The sequence below is a fragment of the Trichechus manatus genome, unplaced genomic scaffold, assembly GCF_000243295.1.
Source record: "Trichechus manatus latirostris isolate Lorelei unplaced genomic scaffold, TriManLat1.0 scaffold00082, whole genome shotgun sequence".
NCBI lineage: Eukaryota > Metazoa > Chordata > Mammalia > Sirenia > Trichechidae > Trichechus > Trichechus manatus.
The window spans coordinates 9,098,619-9,116,562 of NW_004444018.1; the positions used below are offsets into that span (position 1 = coordinate 9,098,619).

General features: G+C 40.9%; 1 protein-coding gene across 1 annotated transcript in view; it reads left to right on the forward strand.

Moving 5' to 3' along the window:
- The first annotated feature begins 9,511 nt into the window (after positions 1–9,511).
- Positions 9,512–17,944, forward strand: part of AOPEP (aminopeptidase O (putative)) — a 473,908-nt gene continuing 465,475 nt past the window's right edge. The window contains exon 1 of the mRNA XM_023735817.1: positions 9,512–9,555. The gene's annotated coding sequence lies outside the window, so the exon portion shown is untranslated. The remainder of the gene's footprint in view (positions 9,556–17,944) is intronic.

Sequence of the window (17,944 nt, forward strand, 5' to 3'; positions counted from 1 at the left end):
CATCATGCTGCATGGTCTTTTAGGTAGTGAGAAAATACTGTTCTTAGGAACATACATGTTGTTTTTGTTGTTAGTTGCCATCAAGTCTGCTTCGACTCATGGAGGCCTTATGTACAAAACAAAGAAATGTTGCCTGGTCCTATGCCATCTGCATGATGATTGAATGTTTGAGTCCATTTTTGTGGCTATTATGTCAATCCATTTCACTGAGGTTTCCCCTTATTTTTGCTGACCCTATACTTTATCAACTATGTAATTTTCTAGAGATTGGTCTTTCCTGAGAATGTGTCCAAAGTAGGTGAGTCAAAGTCTCGCCAAACTTGCTTCTAAAGAACATTCTGGTTGTATAGAAAAAAATGCATGTACTCCCCTAGTAATTTGATAATCATGGTTTGTGTGCCCCTTGCCATTTCAGGCTCTTACCCAGTAGTTTTAAGCAAGGTGTTGTTCAGTTTCCATGGATTTGAATTTTTTTTTCCTTGCAGTTTCTGTTATCGATTTCTACTTTTTTGTCATTATGATCAGAGAAGATGCTTTGTATTATTTTGATATTTTGGATTTTGTTAAGGCTTGCTTTGTGGCCTAAAATGTGGTCTATTCTGGAGAATGTTCCATGTGCATTGGAAAAGAATGTATACTTTGCTGCTTTTTAGTGGAGTGTTCTGTATATGTCTATGAGGTCAAGTTGATAGATTGTGGCATTTAGATCTTCTGTATCTTTATTGATGCTCTTTCTAGATGTTCTATCCTTCATTGAAAGTGGTGTATTGAAATCTACTGTTATTCTGGAGCTATTTCTCTTTTCAATGCTGTTAGAGTTTGTTTTATGTGTTTTGGAACTCTGTCATTGGGTGCATGTATATTTATTATGGTTATTATGGTTATGGAGTATTGACCCTTTAATCATTCTATAGTGTCCTTCCTTATCCTTTGTGGTGAATTTTGCTTTAAAGTCTACTTTATCGGAGATTGCTATTGCCACTCCTGCTGTTTTTTGGTTATTGCTTGCATGATATATGTATTTTTTCCATCCTTTAAGTTTTAGTTTGCTTATGTCTTTGTGTCTAAGGTGTGTCTCTTGTAGACAGCATATAAATGGATCATATATATTTTTTTAAATCCATTCTGCCACTCTCTGTCTCTTTACTGGTACATTTAGACCATTTCCATTCAGAGTAATTATTGATAGGTATGAAGTTACTGCTGTCATTTTTATAATTGTGTGTGTGTGTGGTGTTGACAAATGCTTTATTCCTTTTCATTTTCTGTGCTGAGTTCTTTTGTTTATATGTTTTCTTTTCATCGCTTTCATTATTGTTGATTTTGTGTCTGCTGAGTCTTTATGTTTTTCTTCTTTTTTATTTTGATGAGTAGATTTGTTAGCTTCCTTTATGGTTACCTTGAAATTTGCCTTTATTTTTCTAAGTTTAAACCCGTCTCTTATTTCTTGATATCACCTTGACTTCCTCTCCATATGGAAGTTCTATGACTACAGCATTTATTCCCTCTTTTTTCTTTTGATGTTGTCTTCATTTACATATTCACTTCTCTGTTTCCCTAGTTTCAGTCTTTAGCTTTCTTTTGTTTTGTGAATTCCCTGTCTGGGTTGGTATTTTGTTGATCTGTCCTGTGTCCTAGTCTTAGATTGTCCTCTGATGTTATTGGTTCTCTAACTGGAGGACTCCCTTTAATATTTCTTGTAATTTTGGCCTGGTTTTTACAAATTCCCTTAATTTCTGTTTACCTGGAAATGACCTAGTTTCTCCATCGTATTTGAGAGAAAATTTTGCTGGATATATAATTTCTGGCTGGCAATCTTATTCCTTCAAGGCTTTATGTATGTCATCCTATTGCCTTCTTGCCTGCATGGTTTCTGCTAGTAATCAAAGCTTAGTCTTACTGGTTCTACTTTGTAGAGTGACTTTTTGTTTATCCCTAGCCACTCTCAGGATTCTTTGTCTTTGGTTTTGGCAAGTTTGATTATGATATGTCTTGGGGACTTTCTTTTGGGGTCTATCCTGTATGAGATTCATTGAGCTTCTTGGATAGATATCTTCTTGTCTTTCATGATATTAGGGAAGTTTTCTGCCAGCAAATATTCAGTTATTCTCTCTGTGTTTTCTGTTACCCAACCCCCCACCCTGGCCCATTCTGGTACTCAGATTACTCATAGGTTCTTCTTGATAGTATCCCACATAATTCTTAGTCTTTCTTCATTTTTCTTCATTCTTTTTTTCTGATTTTTCCTCAAACAAATTGGTGTCAAGGGATTTATCTTCAATCTCACTAATTCTCATTTCCATTGTCTCAGTTCTGCTCTTATGACCTTCTGTTGAGTTGTCTAATTCTGAAATTTTACTGTGTTGTAGGGTAAAAACATCACAAAGTTTAGTAAAGCAAGAAGAAAGTTTTATTCGGCATATATTCAAAAAGGAAAAGTGGGAAATTGGACAAGCATGCTGCCACAGCCATGTCTGCCCAAGTCCAGAGAATATTTCAGAGTAGGCAAGAGTGGGAAAACAGAAAAGCATGCTGCTAGAGCGGTATCTGCCCGAGTCCAAGGAACATTACAGAGTCATCAGTATATATTAACACTACAGATGGGTAAAACCTTTGAAAGCTTTACTTTTTCACAGATTGGCTAGAAACTGTGATCCTACATTTTGAATTGTCTTTCTTAACAATCACTGGTACAGGTTTCAGTAACCACAGTCAGAAGGGCGTTCACTGGTTCAACAAATTTTCTATTCACTAAATGCTAATAGAAAAAGATAAGAGTGGAAAGTCTTTTGTGTACTGTTTGAATGGTTTATGTGAAAGGTTCCCTAAAAGATATTTTCCAAGATTATCCTAGCTATTGTCTTTATACCTCAGGGCCCAGTCGATGTGTCCTTGTGAGTCCTTGCGAGCCCTTGTGAATCCACCTCCCGCTGGGTCACATTCTCTATGCTCAAGGACAATGAATAGTGATTCCAATATTATTTTCTAAATCAACTGTTAATCTTTTAGATTTCTAGTTGCTGTTTTTGTATGGTTTCTAGCAACCTGTTTATTCTGTAATTTTGATTTTGTATTGTTTTCCTGAATTCTTTTATTGCATTGTCTGTGTGTTACTTGGTTTAGTCTGTGTTTTGCCTAATCTCGTTCTTGATGTCTTGGCAAGCTATGTATATTAGTCTTTTGAATGCTTTATCAGGTAATTCCATTGCCTTTTCTTCCTCTGGAAGGTTTTCTGGTTCTTTATTTTGGTCGCTTGCTGGAGCTGTCTTGTTTCTTTACGTGATTTGTATTGACTGTTGTCTCTGAGGCATGAATAAGTTATTATACTTATTTATTATATTTTTTTTTACTGTGTCCTGTATTTTTGTTTTGTTTTGTTTGATCTGTCCAAGTAGGCTGGGCATGTGTGCTACTCTGGTTATTGGTGTCTTTGAAGCTCTCACATCCTGTCTCCAGGTAGTCAGAGCAGATACTAGGTGTGTGAACCCAGGAGTCTGTTCACTGTTCTTGCAGGGGTGCTGAAGGCGTAGGTGAAGTATTGGTGAGGTGATGAATTGATGTCCTGCTGGTTACCTGGCCATGGGTGCAGAGGGTGTTCTCCATGGTCTTTGGGTTGGGTGTGTGTGCTCTGCTGCTTATTGGTTGGTTGGGGTGCAGGTGCCTGGGTCGTTGGTCACCGAGTGTGTGGTGCAGAGATTCTTAACTAGAGTCCTGGGTGGGCAGGGCCGTGTGGGGAGCGTTTGGACTAGGCACAGGTCTCTGGTTGCAGTGCGGGGTGAGGTAGGGGGCAAGGCAAGCGGCTGTCGGCTGCCACTGGATGTCCGGATGGAGGGTGTGCCCCTGTCCACTAGAGGGTGTAGTTGGGAGTAGCACAACCAGTCCTTGGGCACCTGGTGCCCTTGACTGGAGGGTTTGGGAGGCACCACTAATTCTCAGGCCTGTATCACGGGTGGCTAGATAGAGTGGGTTGTATCCCTGGCCCTTAGGCCTCTGGTGAGGATAGGTAAGTCTCCTTCTTAGGGGGCAGGGCAGTGTTGAATATCACAAATCTGCAACTCCCACTTGGCTGCTGCAGGTGAAAATGGGCTTCAGGTGGATTCCCTGCCCATTTTGTTCTAATGAGGGTGTGCAGTGTCCGGTCAGCCCGAAAGGCACTGGAGCAGGTGATTGCCTAGGGTGAAGGGCAGGGATGAATGGTACTGCAAATCCGTGGAACCCGTATGCCAGTAGCTGGGTGAAGGAGCCGGGTACCTCCATACTAGCTGTGAGTTCCCGGTTTAGGGGATGTGGCAGTGTTGAATGCCGCGGGACTGCTATTGGAGCAGGGAAGGGAACCGATGAGGAGAAAGGAGAGCTCCTGGGGAGTTGGGAGGGGTTATGGTGTGTGCGCAGTGGTTTGGGAGCTTGCACGTAGCTTTGGTAGGCCTGGTGTCGCTTCTGTTTGGTTCTGGAGGTGCGTACAGATTCGCTGCTGCTTGGCCACACCAGATAGGGTGGGTTTCAGCTTGCGATGTTGCTGCTTGCCTCAACCTGTGTGCACTGGGCAGATTCAGCTAGCAGGATGGACGATTCCAAGATCCATAATTCCCTGTTTCTGCTGTTTTTGAATTGTCTGTCCTTCCACGTGTTGCTCAGTCCTATTCTTTAGCTTTGTCTTTGATGTTTAGGGTTCCTAGATTGTCATATGTATCTGATTCACTCTTTTGTTGGGTCTTTATTGCAAGAGGGATGACACGAAGCATCTGTCTATTCCACCATCTTGACCCTGTCTTCCTGCCCCCTAGCCTTTTAGTTAGTAGCCAAGCACATTAACCTTTTGCATAACCCAGTGACTCACTATTCTAATCGGGTGATTTAAGTCTGGTGGCTTTATAAAACATAGAATTTTGCAAATGGAACAATCATTTACTTCAGTTTTCTCATTTTACAAGTGAGAAAACTGAGGTGCAGGGAGGTTAAGACACTTGACTAAAGGGAGAAAATGAAGGCTTGAGTAAGGGCAATGGTTAGTAAGGACAGAGGTATTTGGTAGGTGTAATAAATACTGGGAGATCAAGGTCAGGACTTGGTCTAATTGGACTGTAGGATGAGGGAGAGGGACAAGTCTGGGATGATCTTGGATTTTTTTAATGTTTGAGTGGAGAGGTAGACTTGAGCATTGTCAGCATAGAGGTGACAGTCCCATGAGTATAGACAAAGTCACCACCCTGGGAAAATATCAAACAATGAGGCAAACTTGTGGCCTCAGGCCTCCTCTGGCCAGCTGATGTATTTTGTTTTGGTCCAATGCATATGTTTAACAAAATTTAATTAGTGGCCGACATTTAAAATTCAGTAGATTTCATGTAAGCGTCTGTATACTGATTTGTCTTTAAAAATTAGAGATCTCACATCCCTGCATGGCTGAATAGGGACCGTGAGCTCCGGTTCTCCAGTCTCTACCCACAAGCTTCCCTCCTTTGTGTTACCTAGCTGTCTCCTCTAAGCTTTTGTGTTTGCAGCCTCTAATGTAGCATCAGAAGACCAAGGAGAAAATAGTTAAGGAAAAGGGAGAGAAAGAGGAGCCTTTATGGAAACTGAGAAAGTTGGTCATACTGGTAAGAGGAGAACCAAGAGAACTTAGTAACAAAGAAGGGGTTATGTGTTGGAAGGAGGAGGAATAAATCTTGTGCTGTACTAGAAATTGTTTTAGCTGTATTATCTAGCTATTTGCTGTTGTTGTTAGGTGCCATCAAGTCGGTTCTGACTCACAGCAACCCTGTGTACAACAGAATGAAACTGCCCAATCCTGTGCCATTCTCACAGTCGTTATGCTTGAGCCCATTGTTGCAGCCACTGCGTCAATCCATCTTGTTGAAGGTCTTCCTCTTTTTCACTGACCCTCTACTTGACCAAACATGATGTCCTTCTCCAGAGACTGTTCTCTCATGATAACATGTCCAAAGACGTGAGACAAAGTCTCACCATCCTTGCTTCTAAGGAGCATCCTGGCTGTAATTCTTCCAAGACATATTTGTTTGTTCTTCTGGCAGTCCATGGTATATTCAATATTCTTCACCAACACCACAATTTAAACGCGTCAGTTTTTCTTCGGTCTTCCTTATTCATTGTCCAGCTTTCACATGCGTATGAGGAGACTGAAAATATCATGGGTTGGGTCAGGTGCACCTTAGTCCTCAAAGTGACATATTTGCTTTTCAACACTTTAAAGAGGCTTAGGCCAAAAAACTTAGGAGTCATTTTTGACAACTTTCTTTTCCTTGTTGCCTTTACCTAATCCATCTCTCATGGGAGAAAGATGTGGCAGTTTGCTTCTGTAAAGATTACAGTCTTGGGAATCCTATGGGGCAATTCTATGTTGTCCTATAGGTTCACTGTAAGTCGGAATTGACTTGACGGCAATGGGTTTTTTGTTTGTTTAATCCATCTCTAAGTGTTGTAGATTGAATTGTGTCACTCCAAAAGATATGTCAAAGTTCTAACCCCAATACCTGTGAATGTGACCTTGTTTGGAAATAGGGTCTTTGAAGATGTTATCAGATAGGTTAACATGAGGTCATACAGGAGGTGTCCTTATAAAAGAGAAGAGACACAGAGATAAGGAGACAGAGGAGAGATGGCCTTGTGAAAATGCATCTACAAGCCAAGGAATGCCAAGGATTGCCACCAGAAGCTAGGAGAGAGGCATGGAAGAGTTTCTTTCTCAGAGCCCTCAGAAGGAATCAACATGGCCAATACCCTTATTTGAACTTCTAGCCTCCAGAACTGTGAGACAATAAATTTCAGTTCTTATAAAAAATCCTTTGCCATTGAGTTGATCCCAACTCATGGTGACCCCATGTGTGTCAGAGTAGAATTGTGCTCCATAGGGTTTTCAATGGCTGATTTTTCAGAAGTAGATCTCCAGACCTTTCTTCTGAGGTGCCTCTGAGTGGACTTGAGCCTCCAACCTTTCAGTTCGCAGCCGAGCATGTTAACATTTGCAACATCCAGGGACCTCCAACACCCAGTTTATGGCATTTTGTTACAGCACCCCTGTTGTTATTGTCAGATGCCATCAAGCCTGTTCTAACTCATTGGGACCCCATGCACAACAGAACGAAACACTGCCCCATCCTGCGTTATCCTCACAATCGTTGCTATGTTAGAGCCCATTGTTGCAGCCACTGTGTCAATCCGTCTCGTTGAAGGTCTTCCTCTTTTTTGCTGACCCTCTACTTTACTAAGCATGATGTCCTTCTCCAGGGACTGGTCCCTCCTAATAACATGTCCAAAGTACATAAGATGAAGTCTTGCCATCTTTGCTTCCAAGGAGCATCCTGGCTGTACTTCTTCCAAAACAGATTTGTTTGTTCTTCTGGCAGTCCATGGTATATTCAATATTCTTCATCAACAGCATAATTCAAAGGCATCAATTCTTCAGTCTTCTTTATTCATTGTCTAGCTTTCACATGCATATGAAGCAATTGAAAATACCATGGCTTGGGTCAGTTGCACCTTAGTCCTCAAAGTGACATCTTTACTTTTCAACACTTTAAAGAGGTCTTTTGGAGCCAATTTGCCCAATGCAATGCATCATTTGATTTCTTGAGTGCTGCTTCCATGGGTGTTGATTGTGGATCCAAGTAAAATGAAAAGAGTAACCCTAGAAAACTAATATACCAAGTCTGTCATATCGATTTTTCAAATTATTCCTTAAATTTGTCCACTCTCTCCATCGTTTCTTACCTGATCACCGCAAAAGCAAATGTTCTCCCTGCATCCTTTCTTGTCTCCCGATAGCTCATTGTACACACAGCAGCCAGACTGATCTTTTACAATTAAAATCAGATGCTGCCACTCATCTGTTTAAAACTCTTCACTGGCTTCCCATTACACTTAAAACCATACTCCTTGTACACGCTTAGCAGTACACACCGTCCTAAGCCCACGTCAACTCTGCGCCTGCGCAGATCTACCCCGGAGGTCCAGCCGGGCTGTTTTCCAGGTGGCGGCCTTAGAGAAGGGCGTGGCCAAGCGGAGTAAGGGTCCGGAGCGCGTGGAAAGGCTGGGTATGATCAGGACTCTCCTTGCCTTGTTCACGTCATCTCCTATTCTTCCCCTTCCCTACTTTTCTGATTTCCTCTAGGCCACCTAATCCTTTCCCTCCCCATGGCCTTCGCACACGTCGATCCTTCTCTTGGTTGCTTTCCCCTCAGATCTTCACAGAGCTGACTTCTTTTCTTAGTTCAATGTGCCTCTTCAGAAGGCACTTTCTTGACACCTCAAACTAAAGGGGTGCCCTCTCTCCTTTATTTTGTAAGCAACCTATTTCTTCCATACGGTTATCTTTATCTCTATAAATGCATATGTATTTGTTGAGTTATTCAGTGTTTTGCTTTCTTGACTAGAAAGTACTCTTCATGAGAGTAGGCCCTGTGTCTGTTTTGTACACTGCTCAGGGACGGATTACCCAACAAGCAAGGTACCCTCGGGCTTAATTGTGCTTACTTACTAATCTGTAGTGCACAATTTCACCTGGTTTTCATCACATCTTTGTGAAATGCACATGAAATTGTGCACTACAGATTAGTAAGTAAACACAATTAAGCCCATGCTTACCTTGCTTACTGGTTAAACTGCCCCTGACACGCTGGGTTCTGTAACAGAGCTTGCCTGGCACATTGATAGCTAGCTAGCTGCCGTTGAGTCAACCCCAACTCATAGCGAACTTTTGTACAACAAAACAAAACGTTGCCTGGTCCTGCAACACCCTTACAATCACCAGCATGTCTGAGTCCATTGCTGTGGTTATTGTGCCAGTCCATCTCACCCAGCGTCTCCCTTGCGTTTGCTAGTCCTCTGCTTCACCAAACATGATGTCCTTCTCCAGCAATTGATCCCTCTTCAAGATGTGTACAAAGAAAGAAAGTCGGACAGCCTGGCACATAGTACAGCTTTAATAAATGGTAATGGAATGAATAAAATACCAGTTGCCTTTGAGTCCATTCTAACTCATGGTGACCCCATGTGTGTTAGAGTAGATCTGTGCTCCATATGGTTTTCAATGGCTGATTTTTGAGACGTAGAACGCCAGGTCTTTCTTCCTAGGCACCTCTGGGTGGACTGGAACTTCCAACGTTTATATTAGCAGTCTAGTGTGTTAACTGTTTGCACCAATGGAATGAATAACAGTATGTAAACAACAGTCATATGCAGCAGAGTCAGAGTAAAATAAAGAATAAGAAGCGCATAAGGTACTTCAATAATAATTTCTCTTCAGTCCCCTTGAGATTTTCCAATTAGGAATAGCTGGGTAACAGGGCAAGCCTACAAGTTCTAAAACACGCTAAGCAGCGCAGACCGTCCCAGGCCCAGGTCAACTATGCGCCTGCGCAGATCTACCTCCGAGGTCCAGCCCGGCTCTTTCCAAGGTGGTCGCCTTAGAGAACGGCGTGGCCAAGCAGACTACGGGCCAGGGCGCGCGTGGATGACGTCACCCGGCGTGTGCCGGGGTAGCCAGTAGTAATCTGGAGTCTGCGGAAGTGGAGACCTGTGGGCAGGCGGCTGATGCAGGTAACCTGTGCGCTCTCTTGTTGGGTCCCTGCCTTCTTCTCCTCTGGCCCCGGGATGGCCGCGATGACAGCAACACCCCGCTCTGAAAGCGATGGAGAGTCAGCCCCTATCCTCATGTTTTGTCGATCTGCGGGGACCCCATCTCTCCGTAGTCCTCCCCGATTATTGAGGCTGAAACTCGTTCTGGGTGGGCAGCCCTTTCTCTCCGCCTCCGTTCTCGGGATGGCTGTGGTCTCTGCTTCTTTTCTCCTAGTCAGCACAGACCCTCAGCCTCTAGTTGCTGCCTCCTTCCTCTCTTTTCTCCAGGCCTCTTCACTCTACCTTCTCCGCCCCTAGTCCCATGTGGCTAATCTCCAGCCCTATTTAAAGAGACAGAACAATTTTCTGTTCCGTTCCTTTCTACTTGCAGTGAAACCCATCTTCCCCCCACCTCCGGAGGATCCTTACTGAAAGCACCAAGTTTTGAGTTTTAGTGCTCCTAAAGAGCATTCGTGCTCTGTCCATCTGGAGTTTTGCTCATTAACGCGTGCATGGGGGGTGGCTGGGGGCAATGGTGCAGTAATGTGAAAATCTATTGTGATAATAAAAGATGCACTTGGGATCCAATCAACTGTTGAGGTGCAGGGAGCAGTTAAAATGCTCTGAGCCCCTGGTTTTCTTTATGGTTTTTCGAGCAATGATGACAATTAACCTTGTAAGGTAGCTTATTACCAATCAAAATAAGGAGTAGAATCCTCTAGGAGTGTTTAGATTGCTTAAAAACAAACAAACAAACAAGAACAGGATTCATATTGTTGATAAAGGGTCATTCATATTCTCGATATGAGTATTACAAAACCAGCCAGCAACATAGATGCTGAGTATATGGGATGGGAAGCAGCATTCTGAAATCTTTGATCTCACTGATAGTTTGGCTTTGAATTTCTTGCATTTTTTAAATAAAGTGTATTATACTTCATATAATTCTGTGAAGCCTACCAATGGCTTGCAAATTGGTAAGATTTTGTTCTTCCAATATTTGGTGCGGTGGTTAAGCACTAGGCTGCTAACAGAAAGGTTACTGATTCGAACCCACCAGTTACTCTGCAGGAGAAAGATTTGACAGTCTGCTTTTGTAAAGATTACAGCTTTGGAAACCCTATGGGGCAGTTCTGCCCTGTCCTATAGGGTCGGTATGAAGCAGAATGGACTCAATGGACTCAATGGCAACGGGTTTGGTTTTTTTTTTTTTTAAGTAGAATAAGGTTAGGGAATAATAGCTGCTGTTTGTTGAAATCTGCTGTATTGTATGGACTGTGTTCAACACTTTGCATAAGCTTTCTCCTTAATTCACACAACAGCCCTGTGAGTTGAGATTTATTATCCCTACTTTACAGAGAAGAAAAATGACTTTCCAAAAATTCACAGTAATTAAATGGCAGAGCCAGGATTTAAAAGCCTGTATTTTTTTTTAATAAGTCTATTAGTGATCCAATTCTATGCCTTTTACAATAGTCACACATAATTCTATGAGTTTGTTCTCTCATCTATCCAAATGACTTGATGTTTTCTTTGACAGTATCTTTAATATTAAATTCTAATGTACCTAGTATTAAAACACCTGAAAAGCTTAATTTGTGCTCCCCCTACACACACACACATGCACGCACGCACGCACGCGCACACACACTACCCTTACCATTAAAAACTAGATAAATGACTCAGTCAAACCCTTCTGATTGGACCCCTTAAGGAATGAGTAACTGGATAGTGGAGGATAGTTGAGGGTTTTACCCCTTTAGAAGTGGAAATTATATTGACTCAGAAATTTAAAACATTTACTAAACAATTCTTTGCCTTTGTGAACACAGTGTACTGAACAGACTTTAACCTTCCCTTGATGTCCCAGAGCAGTCGTTACGAACATCATTCATTGCCCAGTGTTGAAATGGTGATTTCCTCAGAGCTTTTTATTATATCTGACCTTAAAGTTGCTTTGCATTTTGAGTTTGCCTGTACTTTTTGTAGTTTTTGTAGTCCATTCCTCAGTGTCACCAAGAGATAGTAAAGCATAGCAGTGAAAAGCAGGGACTGTGGAACCAGAATTCCAGGGTTCAAATCCCAGCTCTGCTGCTTAACTAGCACAGTGAGGCCTGGGCAAGTTAATTTACCCCTCAACACCTCAGTATTCTCACTTGTAAGATGGTGACAGTAAGAATACTTAACTTCAGAAGGTTGTTGTGAGGATAAAGTGAGAGTATTTGTAAAAGGCTTAGAACAATGCGAGGCATGTTGTAAGAGCCATATAAGTATGTGTTTACTAATGTTATTATTTGTCTGGTTTTGACTTTAGGTTCTTTGAAAATTGCATTCTAGTTCTTTGAAAATTGTTGCTTGTTGAAAGTTGTATGTAGTGATTGATTGGGAGTCCCAGGGTGACGCAAATGGTTAAGTGCTGGACTACTAGCCAAAAGGTTGATGGTTTGAACCCACCCAGAGGCCCCTAGGATGTCAAGCCTGGTGATCTGCTTCTGAAAGGTCACAGCCTTGAAAACCTTATGGAGCAGTTCTACTTTGCACATGTGGGGATGCCATGAATCAGAATCGACTCTACGGCCACAACAACAGCGTCAGTTCACTAGAGAATTACCCTAACTGGAATGCCTCATCCTGAGCCATTCTGGGAACATGTGAATTTATTCAATTAGACCTTATAGAACCACACTTTCATTGTGTCCTTGCAATGCAGTGTGATTTTGCTCAGGGTGTTTGCAGTGGAAATTTCAAATATTTTGCTTTATTATGCGTATTTGCTTTATTTTGATATCAAAAGAAATGATTTTTAATTTATGTTTTGAATTTGGGAGTTTTTCAGTGGTTTTGAAAAGTCAGTTGATTTGCACATCCATTTTTGGTGGCCTGCACAGGTGTACTGTTTCACTCATGCTATCATGGCTCTGTATAGATGAGATCTTCCTTAAAAACAAACCACCATTATGCATTGGCCACTCAGAAATGTGTTTCCTCAGTGTGATTCTCTAACTCCTGCTCTTTGTCTTTCCCGCTTCTTCTCCCTTCAAGGAGCTCATGTACCCATTTCCAGGGGTGTATTTTAAACCAGTGGGGGACATTGGTGGTTCAGTGGTAGATTTTTTTGTCTTCCACGCGGGAGACCTAAGTTCGATTCCTGACCAGTGCACCTAATGCACAGCCACCACCTGTCTGTCAGTGAAGGTTTTCGTGTTGCTATGATGCTGAACAGATTTCAGCAGAGCTTCTAGGCTAAGATGTACTAGGAAGAAAGACCTGATGATCTGCTTCTGAAAAATCAGCTAATGAAAACCCTATGGATCACAATGGTTTGATCCACAACCAATCATAGGGTTGGTGCAGGACTGGGCAGCCATTTTATTCTTTTCTCATGGGGTCACTATGAGTCAGGGGTCTGACTTGACGGCAGCAAACACAAGAACAGCAGTTTTAAGCCAAGACCAGCCAACAGTTGATAGTGACTCCTTTGGTGTTCCTAGTATTTTAATACCATTAGGGTGATATTTATATTAAAACTTCCTAGCGAAAATATGGCTATACTTTTAATGCATATTGAATTATACTTCTTTATACTTCTCACTTCATATGGTATAAACTCAATATTTGGTGATTTGATTTGATTGTGACCCTCTAAAGGATAGGGATGGAGATATCAACTGAGATAACATTATTATTGAACTATGAACAAATACCTTGTTGTTGGTTGCCACTGAGTCGATTCTGACTCTCAGCGACCTCATGTGATGGAGTGGAACTGCCCCAGAGGGTTTTCTTGACTGTAATCTTTACGGAAGCAGATCGGCAGGTCTCTCTCCCACAGAGCCACTGGGTGAGTTCAAACACCAACCTTTCAGTTAGCAGCTGAGCACTTAACTGTTGTGCCACAAGGGCTCCTTTGAACAAATATGCCTGGTGTATATTGTCAAACTGGAGCTTGAACATAAATTATGGTGTTATAATTCCTCTCAGCTAGTATTTTGTCAAAAAAATAGTAAGGAGAACAATAGTAATAATAATAATAATATTGATACCTATTCTTTCTAGTGCTTACAGTATGCCATGCACTGTTACATGCACTTTACCTATGAAGCAGGCACTATTATTATTCCTGTTTTACACATGAAGAAACTGAGGTACAGAGAAATTAAGTGAATTGCTAAAATTATGAAGCTGGTAGGTAGTGGAATTGGGATTTGAACCCAGGCTGTCTGGCTCCAAAGTTTATTTGTCCCTACGTTTTGAGTTAACACTTAAGTCATCAACTTTGCAATGTAAATTGTTTTACCTGCCACACTCTTCCTCTGCCCTCTTTTTTACAATCTCTTTAAAACAGAACATTACTTCTGAGTTTAGTAGGCAATGGAAGAGCAACTGAACCCCCGCTGTCAAAATGGTAACAGGTGCTTCTCATTTGATTGGGGCGGACAATTACATCGAATTGGAATTCAGACTGCGTTTTCACAGCTAGTTCGGAGAGCCTTGTTTTTGAAAAGCATGTACTGAAACTTTTTATGATCTCATATTGCATTTATATTGTGTTGGTGTTTGACTTTAGATATTATACAATTCCCACACTACTGTTCTGTGGGCAGAAAGAGCTTTTTGTTCATAATGTTGTTATCGACTGTCAGAATGGTTTATGGCGCACTCATGTTGCTGCTAACTCATTACTCTGTGGTGCTTGATTCCTGAAGAAATTATTTTGAAGTAACATTTTTATATCTGTAATCAATTTCATTATATTTTTTTCTTTTGCTTACATTTTATTTCTTTGACACATGCAATAGGCTTAGTTTTTGAAACTGATGGGAATCAGGATATGCTTGATATATTTTGGCAGCAAAGGAGACACATCAGCCTGTTTCTTTTGGCACCGATAATATCTAGCAAGTATGTTGTATATTTGGAGGTATAAACTGAGTAATGACTGGTAGAAATACAATTATAGAATGTTAAGGGTTCAAAGGGTCCGTAAGTATGTTTCTTTTACCCTTCATTTGGCAATTGGGAATTTGAAGCCTGGGCTGATATGGAAACCCTGGTGGCGCAATGGTTAAGAGTTCAGCTGCTAACCAAAAGTTCGGCAGTTTGAATCCACCAGCCACTCCTTGGAAACCCTATGGGGCAATTCTCCTCTGTCCTATAGGGTCGCTATGAGTCAGAATCAGCTCGATAGCAATGGGTAATAGTCAGACAGTATTAGAATCTTTTTTTTTTTTTTTTTTTTAGAATACCAGTATTCAGTGTTCTTTTAAATGATACCTCAATGTTATTTGTGTCGCATCCTTACTTATTTATAAGAGGGGGCTCAAAGTTCTTTACTCATGTACTTAATTGCCATCTTCTTATAATAGTATACTGTAGATGAGAGATCATGACCTGAATTAGACAAATTGCAGGATGAACTGGTATAACAGATCCAAGACAGATTGATAGGACTTTGCAATTGACTGTATATAGGTGAGAGTGAAAAATACGGGATGGTTCCCAGGATTTTTGCTTGGACAACTTGGTAGATGGTATCATTCACTGGGGAAACTTAGCTAAAAGAGATCAGGGCTGAGCATATCAATTTGGAAGTGATTAGAGCGTAGATTGCACAGAGAAAACCAGAAAGATTGAAGATAGAGCTCCAGGAAACACCAACATCTAAGAAGTGGAAGGGCCAAGAGGTAGAGAAATATAGAGAAGAGATTGTGTAGAGAGAATGGTATCACAGATACCAAAAGAGGAGAGAATTTCAGGAGGGAAGGACACGGCCATAGGTGTTAATGCCGCAAAATTAAGGACTGAAAGGGCTTATTGAATTTGACAACTTGGAAGTCATTTGCCTCCACTGTGGAGTTTTAGTCTGTGCTCTAAGACCTATTTCAGCATTTCTTTTACATTTGGGCATTAGACTACGAAGTCACCTCTATTTGGCAGAAGAGATGCCAACATATCCTTAAATTTTAATACTCTTAGAACTTTTCTTCTTTTCCACTGCCTCCCCCTCCCCCATTATGTTCTTCCCTTTCGCTCTTTATTGTTGTGAATCTTTTTAAACATAAATGTCTATACTGTGTTAATTGAGAAATAATTACAATGGACTTGGTAAAAGGACATATGCTGCCTATAGACTATGCCTTTCAGTGATCTTTCTTACATTTGGTAAATCCATACTGTCCATGGAACTATAGAATGAATGGGTACTAACTCCCACCACTTGTACAAAGCATGAACAACAAATAAACAAAAACATAACTTTTATCCACAGATACAAGCTGACATAAGTTTTATTATTATATCATTAGTGTTGTTATTGCAAAATAGGAAGCAAGTAGGTGACATTAAAAAGCCTTGACATTTTTACTTGACTCTCATAAAAATTATTTTTCATGAAAGCTGATCTGTTTGATATAGTATAAAAAGCAGCTTCTATCAAGGAATATCCTGTGATAGATAAATCCCGCTTTGGTGATTAACAGTGATATTTTATGGCCTTATTTCCATAGATAAATATGTGGGTTTCTAAGAAAAAGATTATTACCTTAGTTTAGAGTGATGACCAATATTTCATACAGACTGATTTGTTTTGGTGTTTAGGATCCAGCACCTCAAAGGAGAAATGCGTTACTCTCTCCAAACTATGAAAACGGACTCTCATACCGCATGCAGAACATAGACCCAAAAGCAGGCCAGAAGACGTTTGTCAAAGCAGTTGCGCTTTAGAAAGCAGCAGCATTCCGTCCCAGCAGTTGCTCTCTAGTAGCAGATGACTTGGAACAGTCTGTTCTGCTCAGTCTGCACCCACGCTCAGAACTTGGACAAATCTAAGATTCTTCAGTGGTCACGTTTGAGCATATGGATGCCCCACAACTTCAACTGTTGTTCATAACAAATCTTTTGGATTTGGAAAAGGCTTAAAGTCTTTTCTAATAAAGAGGGTATTCCAGGTTCTGGAAATACCATGGTTACAGTATATGTTGTGTTTAGTCATTTTCTTAACAATGATTTAAGAAAGTCATCGTATTTTTTACAACCCAAGGTAAATCGTTAATATCATGCAGTATTTGCAGAATTTTAGCAGTGTATGGCCAACACTTTAAAACATACTTAGATTCCTTCCATATTAGGGTAGTTCTGTATTTATTCTCCAAATTTACATTTTTTCCTTAAGCATATATATCTTAACCCACATGAGATGTGGAGTCTTAAAGGAAATACACCATTTAACTTCACCTTTAAAACTTCCTAAATTAATTTTAACATGACCCCTAAATTAAATGTTAGGTGCTGTCGAGTCAATTTCAACTTATATCGACCCCATGTGACAGAGTAAAACTGCCCTATAGGGTTTCTAGGCTGTAATCTTTACTGGAGTAGGTTACCAGGTATTTTTCCCACAGAGCTGCTGGGTGGGTTCAAACTACCAACCTTTTGGTTAGCAGCTGAGTGCTTAACCATTGTGCCACCATTACATGTTCAAATTTAAAAGACAATTCAGCTCCTGGAAAAAAAAATTGAAAGATACTTAAGCTATATCGGACGCATTTTCTTACCTTCCAACTGTTTTTCAAATTTCTAGGAATTTGTTGAAATCTCTTGTCTTGGGAAGGATGAACTGAATACATGTTCAATTCACCACTTAGAACCTGATGCTAGAAGTGTATTTTAAACCCTGGTGAGATGCATTTGACAGTCATTTAGAGAGAACAGGGCACCCATTTGCAGTGTGTAAATTCTGGATCTGTCTCTGAATTGGAAGATCTGTGGTATCTTAAATATTCCCACAAGGACCAGATTGTAAGTATTGAAATTCGAATGTTTCTGATATTTTCTAGAGAATCTTAGACTTTGTACTTGACTTAATTTTGGTCTTTAGATGTAGTACTCCTTGCGGGGTTTGTACAGCTACGGGGTGATCACCAAATAAATCCCTAGGTAGAAGGAGCCTGTCTTGCTTTCTAGTTGAAGGAAGTGTAATTCCCTAAGACAGGAGCAGAGGGACCTCCTGCCCTTCCTACAGCTTTCCTGCTGTAGGAAGTATGTTTCCTATAGAGAAGGGCAGAAAAACTGTTTGTCCAGGGTAAGAAGTGGAGCTGTGAGGTCAGCCTGAGGCCAAGAATTCGGGGAGGAGTGAGAAGGGTGTTTGTCCTTGGGAGTTGCCAAGAAAGGACAGGCTTGTCACCCATACAGCAAGTTTTGAATGATGAAAACTTCCTGCATATATTGAGCAGCAAGAGTCCTTCACAAGACTCACTACAGGAAGTAGTTAAGGCATTTGCCAGATGGGGGGTTTTTTGTTTGTTTGTTTGTTTGTTTGTTTGTTTTTATAATATTTTATTGTACTTCAGGTGAAGGCTTACAGAACAGATAG